This window comes from Phocoena sinus, chromosome 6 (assembly GCF_008692025.1).
Source record: "Phocoena sinus isolate mPhoSin1 chromosome 6, mPhoSin1.pri, whole genome shotgun sequence".
NCBI classification, from domain to species: domain Eukaryota; kingdom Metazoa; phylum Chordata; class Mammalia; order Artiodactyla; family Phocoenidae; genus Phocoena; species Phocoena sinus.
Window position 1 is genome coordinate 107,729,333 of NC_045768.1, and position 13,412 is coordinate 107,742,744.

The following is a 13,412-nucleotide window of genomic DNA, read 5'->3' on the forward strand; positions in this document are numbered from 1 at the left end:
GGAGCAAGGTCAGAAGTAAAATGAAGATGGTCTTTTAGATCAGGGCTTCCTGAATGACAACCAAGGGCCGTCCCTCCACCCTCAGAAATTGAAGTTTTGTTAGGGAAACGATCCATAGCTTTCTGCCGGTTTTCAAAATGGGGTTTAAAACTTCCAAAATACAAATAGCCATCGTTCGCGGCTCACTCTCTCTGTGTGCCTGTGTACTGACTGTACCCAAAGATCTAATGATCCCTGGGTAACTGAGTCAATTTCTGAATCCTCACAGCGATGTGCAAAGCCGTGAAGTGCAGTGATCCAAGAAGGTACAGACCTTCCCATGAGACATACACACTAGAAATGCGATTGTAGTACAACTTTAAACAAATTTAGGTTTTATTTAGAAGTTTCTAGAAAGCAACCATCAAATTCTGATTATATTCATGCCATCAATTCTCTACTATGTTCAGTATTCTGCATTATTTTCTAAAGTTATACAGCAGGGACGAAAGACCCATTTTTAAAATATTTTCTCTAATATTTAAGATATTTATTTTGAATTAAGCTTATCTTTGAGCTACATGCCCATTCATAAGATACCAGAATAAAATCAAACTCACTGTTAGTAAATGCACTGATATTTCCCAAGATCACCTGCCACTATCCTTAAAATACTGTGGCATGCCAGTGTGAAGTACCCAAATTAAATCGGAACGCCTCCTGTCCAAGGGATTTCACACGCTACCTCATAACCTCCAGGAAACGAATTTCCTGCCCTTAGTGCACCTTCGCTTAGTTATATAAGAGCTTACCACCCCACCCCCATACCCACGATCATTTTTATTCTTAGGCTCTTAAGTTTTCCCCTCTCCTGGGTCTCTTTCATTTGTACTCACAGTGTTCACAGAATCTAAGAAGGTCTTTAAAATATTTATTCCAGTAGGAACCAAGTTTTTTCCTGCCTAATTCCTTTAGGGTATATCAAATGCCTAGGCCCGGTCAATATTGTGGCTAGAATTGGCTAAGAGGAAACACCTCTATTGACAAAAGTATCACAGAAAGAGAGGGTTTTTTTTGTTTTGTTGGTTTTTTTTTTTTGCGGTACATGGGCCTCTCACTGCTGTGGCCTCTCCCGTTGCGGAGCGCAGACTCCGGACGCGCAGGCCCAGCGGCCATGGCTCACGGGCCCAGCCGCTCCGGGCCATGTGGGATCTTCCCGGACCGGGGCACGTACCTGTGTCCCCTGCATCGGCAGGCGGACTCTCAACCACTGCGCCACCAGGGAAGCCCCACAGAAAGAGTTTTTTAAAAGCCAGTTGTAATGGGAAAGCAGCTAAATAGGCAACACATTTAGATTAAAATATAACTTGATTTTTAAAAATCTATCTGATGTTTTCATTGTGCCATTAAATATATATCAGCCAATTCCTCTTTAACCAAGCAAAGCAAGGGAGGAGGGGGGAGGGTGCGGTTACAGTGTAGTTTATTTAGCTTCTAAACGCCTTCTAGTAGAAATGTTATGAAAACTTCTGTTCTACACCAATTTCTGTATTACTGGATAATCTACCAATAATAAAGCTTGCAATAAACAAATAATTAACATCCTACTGAGCTACCACTCAATCTCTATAGTTACCTGAATTCTACTTATCCTTTCCCTTTAATCCTTTTTCCAAGTTGCTCTGAACACGGTCTTAAAAAAAAAAAAATCAATCTTTCTCCAGCTCTGGTCAAAAGGATAGGGAGGCAATCATATTTGACCATCAAAATAACTACCCACCCAGAATGTTCCTCAAGTTCCTAATCCCAGCAGGAACAGGCCAGAGAAGATAACCACCAATAATGGAACTCCAGTCACCCAAGCACTGATTCTCCTATCAAATACATCTCCACCCATTTCTAGGGTCAAGAATGACCTAGTTCACATTCTGGGTCTACAAGAAAGTAGCCTATAGTTTTAGAACAGTGTACATAGAATATAGGAAACTTTCAATTTTTTAAGGGAAATAGTCCTTCTTGGAAAGTCAGGTTTTGTTCCTTCTCCTCTTCATTCACACAGTCTGCCTCTTGGTATTTTCCTCTCCAAATTTATTCACTCAACAAGAGGGGGAGAGGAGGAGGTGAAACTGAGCAGCTCCTTTCCCTCCTCATTGGCACTTCCGTCCCACATAATAATATCTAACTTGAAAACTGGCAGCATTTTGCCACAAAGGTATTTGGATATATTGGATAGAATTTGCATATTCTGATATAGACCATGTTGAGGCCATTTCCAGGTTGAAGTTTTGTAATTACTACCTTTAGGACTGTCACCTGATGATTTTTTTTTAATTAATAAAAAAATAATGGAACGCTTCACAAATTTGCATGTCATCCTTGCACAGGGGCCATGCTAATCTTCTCTGTATCGTTCGAATCTTAGTATATGTGCTGCCGAAGCGAGCACTCACCTGATGATTATTTTATCCTCTCTCCTCCTGATCAAGAATTACCTCTGATCTAAGTAAGCTACACTACAAGGTAGGCAGGCAAAGAAGCTGACCAAACTGGCATGGGAGGATTACATAAAATGCCTGGAAAAATATGAGGTCCATGAGAGCCCCCAAATCTTCAAAAGATAACTGTCTCCAGAGTATGACACTAATAATGATAGCTGAGAATTTGAGACATGCATGCTAACTTAGAAATACAAAATTATAATGCCTATTCTTTTATATACTTTTTATTAAATCTATTGGTTCACCTAGAAAGTCATTATATATACAAAAACAACGATTTCCAGAGTTCCTAAATATTTCCAACATATTCAACTTAGGGATCCAAGATTCTGAACATGCCATCACCAAAAAAAATTGCAAACCTAAAAAACAAAAAGGAAAAAAAATTAAACAATGTCAAAAGGAAAAGACTTTCTTAGAAAAGGTCAATATTTACTTTTATAATTTTCAAAACATTTTAAAGTTAATTTTTTTTCTCATTTACAGTTATATGCTTGTGAGTCTAATATTAAAGTTTTCCTTAATAACAAGGAAGTTTACTTATAACAAAATAAATATTAAACTATACTCATATACATTACCTATTTAAATATTTACTGGGTCAAAATATCTTCATATTTACAGCTTCAGGCTTTAAAGTGGTATTAGATTTGTCTTTATTTTCTTTGAAAAGCTACCATTAAGGTAACAGACATTCAGATGCATAAATGAAATTACTGATTTCATTCTTATGTAACTCATACCTTTAGAAACTATGTTTTAGCCAGTTAGTAGTGGTGAAAGTCTTTGTGCTTCTATTTCATTAACTTTTAGCACATGAAATAAGAAAGATGACCTTCAAAGTTCTTGTAAGCTCAAAAAGGGTCAATCTAGATAGGCTTTATTTGAAAAAGAAAAACAATTTTGTTTGGGAAAATACAAGAAATGAGAATTTCTAAAAATAAAAATAATCAGTAATTCTCATTAAAACATTAATACACAAAAATAACCTATATGAACAATTCTTCTAACTACAGGCTTAAAAACCATGCTATTTAGACCAGCCTATTTAATTTTTCCATAGAAAATCAGGAGTTCAGAGTTCACATTTCCAAAAGAAGAGTAAAACAACAAATTAAGAGATAAGATAAAACAAGGAAACAACCTATTGTACATTGCTTTTCTTTAGAACAAGGCTAGTCTGAATTATCTAAGTATAAATTGAGGTCACAGATATACAGTCATTGCACTCCAGTCAACCAAAACAGTGCCTGGATTTACGTAACATGTGAATAAGTCTATTATCACAGAAAGTCACATACATGAATAAGAAGAATATATTTTATAAATTTTAAGTCACTCTCAACATCTGAGAAAATACTGTCAGTAAAATACTATTTGTAATACTGTTTTTAAGAAAACACTGTTTGTAAGGAAATGAGGTGATGTTTAGAACTATATTACAACTGAGCCTCTAGAAGAGAACATGAAAATAAGCATGACTTAAAAAAATAATAATAATTCTTATTGTTGTCAGTTCCTTAGAATTTGCCCTCTGCGTTACTCTCCGGAATAGGATGACAATTTCATTTTCTCAGCACCTCATCAATTAAACAAACTGATGCATAATTTAGACTAAATATAAGTACATTTATAATATTATTTTTGCTATTAATGCTGTTACATGTAGTACAGGAAATGAAATAATATGAAGAGCCACTTCTTCTGAAAAAGTGGCTTAGTATAAAATTCGAACTTGAGCAAAGAATCTACTGAAATTCTATTCTGGGGGGGTGGAGGGATAGTGATTGTCTCATCAGCATGGCTATATCAACACATTTAACAGGACATGGTCCGTTGGAATAAACTTAATAAAGAGAGCCACTACACTCCCTGAAAAATGTTTCACTATAATAGAGTGCTGTTATCTTCAACTATAAAATATATTTTGAACTAAGATACATGTAATAATTAGAGCAGAGTTTAACTGATACAACTAACATTCTAAATGGGCACTTTACCTTTTAAAAAGTAAAAAGCAAAAAACACACACATACATAAAACATCAAAATTCTTTATGACAGAAAAGCAAAGCTGTGGCAAGAATCCTTACTTCCTACTCTGAAAACCTTATGAAGCCCGCAGTCCCTGTTAAGAGCAAGCTGTATTGGTTTTCAAAGGAAAAACATTATTTCAATCTGCAAATACCTTAATGGGCTCAAGTGCTTTCGTATAATAAATATTTTGTTGTTACTTAAGTACCTCACAAGAGCTCATTTCTTTTTAAAGTTATGTTTAAACAACTCTAAAAGGTTTAATTAATATGTAGTTTTATATAATTAATCCTTTTGTTATTAAACACTTGAACCAGTTTAGTTAGAATGGCAGCATGTTGTTTAATACCTTTTGTTCACAACTTAAAATTTTAAGCTTAAAAAGAAAGGAATTGGGGTAGGAGAGGAGACATGGAAAAACATGAAGGCCTCTCTTTGTCTCAGGCTTTGCCATTACCATTCTGTCTGCAGTGGTTTCAGGACGAGGCGATCGCACACCTTCTAGCCAGAAATCAGATGGCCTCAAAACAACCTCATTTCAGTCTTAGGCCTCATGTCTTTCGCTTAGAGCTAAAAATAAAAATACATGTGAATGAACAAATGGTCATGAAATGAAACCTTGAACATGACACTAAAATGTAAAATATTAGAAGGCATTATTAATCTCAGAAAAATGAAAACGTACACATTTCCATCCAGAGTACCACAACCTTATTTAGAAAGTGTGCTCTTCTTACCCTGTCAGCTTGCTGGGTGTAACAATAATGACAATTTAATTCCAAGGTGGTTCAACAAAGCAAGAGTAATATTTTATTCATCTCCTGAGATTATGAAACATTTATTTATTTCTTACAGAGTTAAATATAGCAATATCATTAACGAAGCTAATGATGTTAGACAGCAACTTAGCACTTCTTTACGCACATAAACCAAGGCAAGAAAGTAAAGTGTAACGCTGAACCAGAACAATGATCTGGCCCTAAGAAACACATTTTTGTGTATTTAGAACTCCTAGTCCAACAGTAATGCTAGTAGTAAGCGAAAATTAACCTGTTTCTACAAAGTGAGCGTTCACTCATTGCACAAATATTGAATGTTTCGAAGCACTGGAAGTCAAATGCTGAATATGAAAGATGGTTCCAAACCTCAGCGAGTGGGGTCCTAGCCTTTTATTTCCTAACTTTTTGTCTCCGGTCTCGGCTATAATGCTAAGGGGACAGAAAATAAGGATTGCTGTTTCCATGAGAGGAGGACATCGGTATGTATCACACGACAGCTGAATGAGACTGCAGGACTGGAAACAAAACCCACTCAGAAGCCCCACGCTCATGCTGCGAGTGAACGCCAGTCACCAGTTGGTCTCTTTCCACGTGAAGCTTGTGTTTTCAAAACCCTGCATCAATCCTGAAAATTAATTATCCTTCATTTGGAGAGCACTGGTGGTTTCAACCCCAAGTATAAACATCTCAGACTATTTTGTAAGGTTATGTCAGCCAGGAAACTAAAATCACTTAATAGAAGAGTATTTCATTCACCTGAAGCCACAATTTAAAATCAGAAATTCTGCTGCCAAAGCTACTTAAGGAGTTGGCCTTAACTATAGTGTAATGAAGACAAATATCTCATAAATTTTTTATACCTTTCATACATATCCATTAAATTAAATGAAATACATAAATTACCATTAGAGTCTATACTAACATTGTTCAATGTTTTTCATTTCTCTGCTTGATCTATACCAATGAAATTCTTTGTGTAGGAATATGGTACATTACCAAAAAATATCAAAATATATACACATGATTCAATTTAAGCTCTATGTTTGTCTTAAATCAAGGGTCTATAAACACGTCTGAGTTAGCTTATCTTCCTTCATTTTTCATGTGAATTCCAACTAAATTTAGTATCTGGACAACTGGTACAAAGTTAAATGGTTTGACTCTGAAGTTTCTAGGTCTCAGAACCACACTTTAGAGGAATAAACTGTAATTTACACTTAAGTATTTAGAATAAAGAAGAAAAGAACTGTTTTGAGTCATATCTAGGTTTAGGCTAAGGCTTGCCTCAAGTGAAAATATTAAAAACAAAACCAATGAGCTCTGAAGTTCATTTCCCACTGATGTTCATAAGATGATTCTATAAGTTTTATATTGTGATGCATTCACATCTTCATCAAGGAAAACTGCATGCTGGTCTGATCTGTAAACAGTCAATGTATCATGTATGTCACAGATCCCTGCTTTTTTCAGCTGCAATAAATTTCAAAGAAGACATAAATAATTGATAGATACGCTTTTGCTATAAACCTTAAACATTCACTTATCTGTAAATTCCAAATCTGTGTCTTACATCAACAAAGAGAACCCACAGTTCTTCTCAATTCATATTTGCTAGCATTCTTTGGCAAAAAACGAAAAGTAGCTGCCTCTCCAAAACTCAGGTCTTTCCCTTAAGTAACTTTTATCCTCACCCATACTATGTTCACAGTTTCATTTCCCCCCTTTGCTTCAATCACAGTATGTTTTGTTATACAAGTTACAGTTCTATCATATTACCTGAACCAATCCATCCAACCCAGAGAATGCAACAACAACAAATATTTGACCCTATTCTTTGAATTCCACAATTTTCACTACTCTCACTTTGCTCAAGACCTTTAATGATAAAGTAGTGAGATTTTAATACTCAGAAGACATGCTTTATAGCTTATTAAGGCAAGTAATTTTATACTCAGTCTTGTTATATTAATCATAAAACTCCATTTGTCACTTCAAGACTGATAAATTGAGGTCTCCCATTTAATAAAATCATTGAGTGCCAGTAAGTTAATTATAAATTTCAACAGGGCTTCCCTGGTGTGGCACAGTGGTTAAGAATCCACCTGCCAATGCAGGGGACACAGGTTCGAACCCTGGTTCAGGAAGATCCCACATGCATGGAGCAACTAAGCCCATGCGCCACAACTACTGAAGCCTGCGCGCCTAGAGCCCATGCTCCGCAGCAAGAGAAGCCACTGCAGTGAGAAGCCTGCGCACCACAACGAAGAGCAGACCCCGCTCGCCACAACTAGGGAAAGCCCGCACACAGCAACAAAGACCCAATGCAGCCAAAATAAATAAATTTTATATATATATATATATATATATTTTTTTTTTTTTTTTTTTTGCGGTACGCGGTCCTCTCACTGCTGTGGCCTCTCCCGCTGCGGAGCACAGGCTCCAGACGCGCAGGCTCAGCGGCCATGGCTCACGGGCCCAGCCGCTCTGCAGCATGTGGGATCTTCTCGGACCAGGGCACGAACCCGTGTCCCCTGCATTGGCAGGCGGACTCTCAACCACTGCGGCACCAGGGAAGTCCATAAATTTATTTAAAAAAAAATAAATTTCAACAAATCATAGAATCAAACTTCTTTAAAAACAATGCCTATCTGTTCAAGAGCATCCAATGTAAAATACATTCTCATGAAAATCAGTCCCTTAGTTTAGATGTTACTATAAATACATTTATCAGTCAGAAAATCTCAAATTCAAGGATTCTATAGGAAGAAGGGAAAATGCTCCAAAAAATGACATTGAGACAATTCTAGCAATTTGGAAAACTTAAGGCCGAATCTTTAACTTCGTTCCTTAAGCCAAAACAAATTCTGGGTATACCACATTTAAAGTTAAAACATGAGACTATAAAAATACTTTAAAAATTTTTTAAATAAATTTTGAAACACAGGAAGGACTTTAATTATGATTAAAAAAAACTAGAAGTCAAAAAGAAGTTACAATTGATTTTACAAAAGACAAACCAAACAAAAAATCAATTAAAAACAAACAATAAACCAAGGTAAATATTTGCATCAAATATTAATATCCACAGTTTTTACAAATTGCTAAGAAAAAGACAATCCACTGGAAAATGGGCAATGATTATAGACAATTCACTGAGAAATAAAAATGATCTGTACACATATGAAAATACCTTCAAATTCACTCAAAACTTAAGAAATGCAAATTAAAACATACTAACAGATGAAGAATGATTATCAAGAATCTGGGGGATGCAGTGCTCAAATCTACCACTGGGAGAGGTGTAAACTGGTGCTAAATTTTTGTAGAACAATGGCAATATCTATAGAAGTGTAGAAACCCACATGCTTTTAACCCACAAATTTGACTTCTGGGACTAGGATCCTTTATACTTCTTCTTTCATGTAAGCAAAATTATTTGTACATGGAGACTATTTATAATGACAATACTACACCATTAATATTAATATACAAAAAATGAAAGAAAAAATCTGGAAAACAATCCTAACATCGGTCAAAAGGAAGCTGTTTCAAAAAAATTATGTGTCATCTCATATAGCTGTGGGGAGGTGTCCTAGATATACAGGCTTCACCCACTATCTATCTGAAAGGACAGCGTTCCTATGAAACCCTTCATAAGCCAAAATGGCATAAAGCAAGGAAGCAATCTTGCTAACGGATGCACAAAATAAATCAAGATAAAGCACAGATGCTCATACATTTCAAAGCTATGGTGGCTGCATGCCGAGATGCTGAGTGCGGTTCCTGGGGAAGGAGCTCAGTGGGGCCGCTTTACCTGCTTTGGGTGTGCACTGCCTCTGTCACAGCTAGTTGGAAAACAGACACTGAACCCTATTTTGCTTTTTGTCTTTTTTCATAAAAGCAAAAATCCTCCTCAGAATTCTTCTGGTTAGTGAAAACAGGCACTAAAGTAGGACTTTCTTAAAAACGAAGTGGCATAAAGCGAACTTTTGAAAACTGGGGAATACCTGTATTACTAAGTGCATAAATGACATTGCTGAACAGAAATATATGTTCATTTCAAAAATAATTTTTAAAAGGTGTGCAGTATGAGTAAGAAAGGGAAAAACACGAAAATTATGAAAAGCTATCTAAGAAACTCTTAAAACATATAAGAATGCGGAGAAGGACTGTCTACTTATAAAGTAATTTTTGTTATATATGTAATAATTACAATTAAAATGTTTTTCAAGGATGCTTTCCTATTTCAGCATTTCAAGACTATGGATTGATTTCTCAAAATGGAAAAGAATTTATAGCTTTGAGTCACGTCTTGAGAGCCACCCTGTGAATGTGAGAATTGTTGAGGACCACAGAGGCACTCAGCTGTCACTCCTGATATAAACTATCAACATGGTCCTGGGCACTGTGCTTCTTGAAGCTGGCCATCGCTTGCTTCTTCTAATGTTCTTAAATCTGCACACCACATTCTGGCAGGCAAAGTCCACTTTCACTCCTGACTCCTATATAGCAGGGGCAGGTTGCAAGGATTTGAGTTTACTTTTAAGGATCTAATGGGCTATCCAATAGCTCAGTGTGCGTGTGCCTCAAAGTCAGTTATTGATTGTCTACCATACCCTCCATCCGAGAGCCGGCGCCAGTCCAGTAAAAGTGTGTTGTTGCTTTGGACTTCTCCAGTGATCTTAGACTCCAAACCCAGCTCCTTCAAAATTACAGTTTTGGGACTTTGCTGGTAGCGCAGTGCTTAAGAATCTGCCTGCCAGTGCAGGGGACACGGGTTCGAGCCCTGGTCCGGGAAGACCCCACATGCCGCGGAGCAACTAAGCCCGTGCGCCACAACTACTGAGCCTGCGCTCTAGAGCCCCGAGCCGCCGCTACTGAGCCCGTGTGCCACAACTACCGAAGCCCACACGCCTAGAGCCCATGCTCTGCAACATTCGAGAAGCCACTGCAATGAGAAGCCCACGCACCGCAACAAAGAGTAGCCCCGGCTCGCCGCAACTAGAGAAGGCCCACGCGCAGCAATGAAGACCCAATGCAGCCAATAATCAAATATTTTTTTTTAATTACAGTCTTGCTATATTATGTGATACCCACTATTATAAACAATACATGAAACTGGTCAGGCTTCCCAGTAAAACATCACTGAAGAAAATCAGCCTCCTAGGTAGGAGAAACAAACAATGCTAAAAAAACTATTTGTCCATTTAAAAATGGTCTTAACTCTATAATCATTTTCACAATTTGTTCCAAATCAGCACTAACCAGAGGCAGAATCCCTGAATTATTCAGCAGGTCAAGGAGGCGCGTCTACCCTGGCACGACTAGATGCTGGCACCTGCAGGAGCCCTCCACCCTCAAAAGTTTACGGGAAATGGGCCTAACAATCACGATGCATCATTTCTCACTGGGAGCCATGGTGCGTAACCACTGGCACGTACACAATTTTGAACATTTTCAACCTTCATTTTTCTTTAGATGTTAGGCCACTATAATTGAAAGTGTTGTGGAAATTATCAGCAGATTAATATTAATCTTACTTGAGTCCTCACTAATAGATTACAATTTCCAAACCCTTCTCTCTCTCCTATCTAAGGGTACACAGAGATCTTCTTCTAAGGCTAACTCTTCCTCTATCACACAGCTCCTGTGGAATTTTAATCCTTCGTTTACATCTTCTGTTTTCCCTCCAATGGCTCCTTTCCTTTTGCCTACAGACACATTCAGATCTCCTGATCCTGAGACTGAGGCACGATCCATTTCCTTGAACACATCACTGACTTTAGAATGTCCTTCTTCCTCTTTTTCTTTACTGCCAAAATGCCATATTTGAAGAGTGATCTACATTTGTTCATTCACTCAAAAATATTTCCTGAAAAGTGACTATGTACCAGAGCCTGGGGACACAAATTAGCAAGGCCCCTCCCTCAGGGAGCTTATGATTCCATTACACAGATAAGCAGATGTATTTATGGATTCAAAATGTTAGCTGACACAAAGGAAAAACACTGGCGTCTATAACAGTATCATTAGGGGGGCTTAATTTAGATTGGGCTGCCATTCCGTACGACCTGTGTGTTTGTAGTCCTACCTAGCAGCAATGGCGGGGTCTCTTGGAAGGAGTGACATTTCATGAGATCTAAAGGCTGAGCAGAAACTGGCCAGGCAAAGAACAAGAGAAGTAGCATTCCAGGCAGAGGGAACCAGATATGTGAAAGCGCTGGACAGCAGAGAACACCGTGACTTGGCAGGACCAGAAAGAAGGGTGGTTTGTCAACAGACCCTGACGGAGAGCACACAGGCACCAGCCAGGCCAGCCATCTCACGTGGCCCGATGAGGGCTGTGGCTTTATCCTAAGTGCACCAGGGACTGTGTTCATCTCTCACCCTTAACTCCTTAGCTCTTTGCAGCCTGACTTCTACTCCTCCCACACTCTTTTAACAGGCTCCCTATGTGCTCCTAACATGTAGCACCTTTTCAGTCTTCAACTGACAGTTCAGCTTGTGAAATGACTTCTAAGTTTGAAAGCACGAGCTGTCATTGATTTTTGTATCTTCCACTTCTCTCAGTATTTAGCTTAATGTTTTATACATAGTAGGTATTCAAAATGTACACAGTGGATAAATCAGTCTTGGAAGAAAACACATTGACGAAAAGTTAATTACAACAGTACAGGAAAGCAAGCATATTTAATAAGATTCCCTATTAGTAGTATATTTGAAATTGCCTTATCTTATGCCTTATTCTCTCTCACAGTGATGGAACAGGTACAAACTCAAGCAAGAAATTCCTTTAAACAAATGCCCTAATATAATTTGATCAGTCTGCGAACACATGTTCAGATTACACTGCCATTCATTTGTGCTTACCGCAGTAGCTGGGTGCGTGGCAGTGGCCTAGTTCTCCCATACTGAAATTATTAAAATTAGATAACAGACATCCAGGTAAAATAGACATTTAATTGAAAAGTATGATTACTGTTATAAAGAATACAAGCTGATGCCATCCCCCACTAACTAGCCATTATATCCTGCAATTATTGTATGTATGCTTCCCTTTACATGTATGTATGTACGGGCTATTCATTTTGAAACTTTGTAGAATATGCTGTCCCTTTCACTTTTGATAATTTTAGCAAATGCTAAAAGTCAATGGCCACCACATTTATAGATCTGAGCAGGAAATCAACATATTTATGTTCTAGTAAATGAAAATAAGCAGCGAGTATTTTCACCTTATTCTGGTAGGTGGGGCAAGATGTCAAGTTTCTTAGGTTCAACATTTAAGGGTTCTGCCCACATTCTGTTAGAACTGTTGGTACTGATCTAGAAAGAAATGTAAGATCTGTTTATTTTAGAAAGTAATATGCTTCCTCTACCGTGAGCTGTAGATACTTTACTTCTTTGCAAGCCTTTTCTTTATGTCTACAGAATGATCTGAGTTGTGCCCACAACCAGCCCATCATATAATTAAGCTTAATTAGATATTTTCTATACAAAGCAAACAAAATGTACTTTCATTGTTCTTGTACCAAATTCCTCACATTATGTATCTTTTATAACCAAGAGAACTCTATTTTCCTCTCCTTCATCCTTTGTTTTACAATGGCTAGAAGACCGGATTTGTACATTTTGAAGTTTAATGTGTATACACATATCAGAATGTTTCTGCTTTCTGATGTCTAGTTTTCTTAGAAGTAGATTAAAAGGTTTCTATCTCTTTGAGATGCTTCAGCCCTGCGAAGAGAGTCTGTGTTAATCTAAAAGAAATGATCAGACTAATAGTTGAAACATTTTATAACTGGGTGGTCACTCTGCCCATGATGGGAAAGAAAGTGCCTGTGTTTGGCATTGAAACAGAAATAGAAAAAAGTGCCTCTGTTGGAAAACAGAACCACACTTTCTTAATGTAGAGATGTCTATGACAAGTCCACGTTCAATGAAGTGCAGGCCATTCGCGTTTTTATTATTAACTTTACAGTGTCATTCTTTTTTTGTAATTCCCAACAACACAGGCAACAACTACAGCCCGGTCTGGGCTCATAAGAAGAAGGTATACAGTTATTAAGAGCACAATAAAAAATTTTAGTGTTTTCCTGGCCTCAGTCAGTAACTGTCCTAGT

The 13,412-nt window shown here is 37.5% G+C and overlaps 1 protein-coding gene and 1 non-coding gene across 4 annotated transcripts in view; both read right to left on the reverse strand.

Annotated features, from left to right (window-relative positions):
- Positions 1–13,412, reverse strand: part of XKR6 (XK related 6) — a 269,903-nt gene that overhangs the window by 190,975 nt on the left and 65,516 nt on the right. For 2 of the 3 annotated variants that reach the window (XR_004350529.1, XR_004350528.1), the window contains exons 2-3: positions 4,968–5,080; positions 1,099–2,839 (exon numbers count right to left, since the gene is read on the reverse strand). The exons of the other annotated variant lie outside the window; for it this stretch is intronic. The gene's annotated coding sequence lies outside the window, so the exon portion shown is untranslated. Of the gene's footprint in view, positions 1–1,098; positions 2,840–4,967; positions 5,081–13,412 lie in introns of those variants that run through there. 3 annotated transcript variants of the gene reach the window in all.
- On the reverse strand, positions 2,319–2,425 carry LOC116756216. Its single transcript, XR_004350585.1, has one exon. It is a non-coding gene; the product is annotated as a U6 spliceosomal RNA (small nuclear RNA).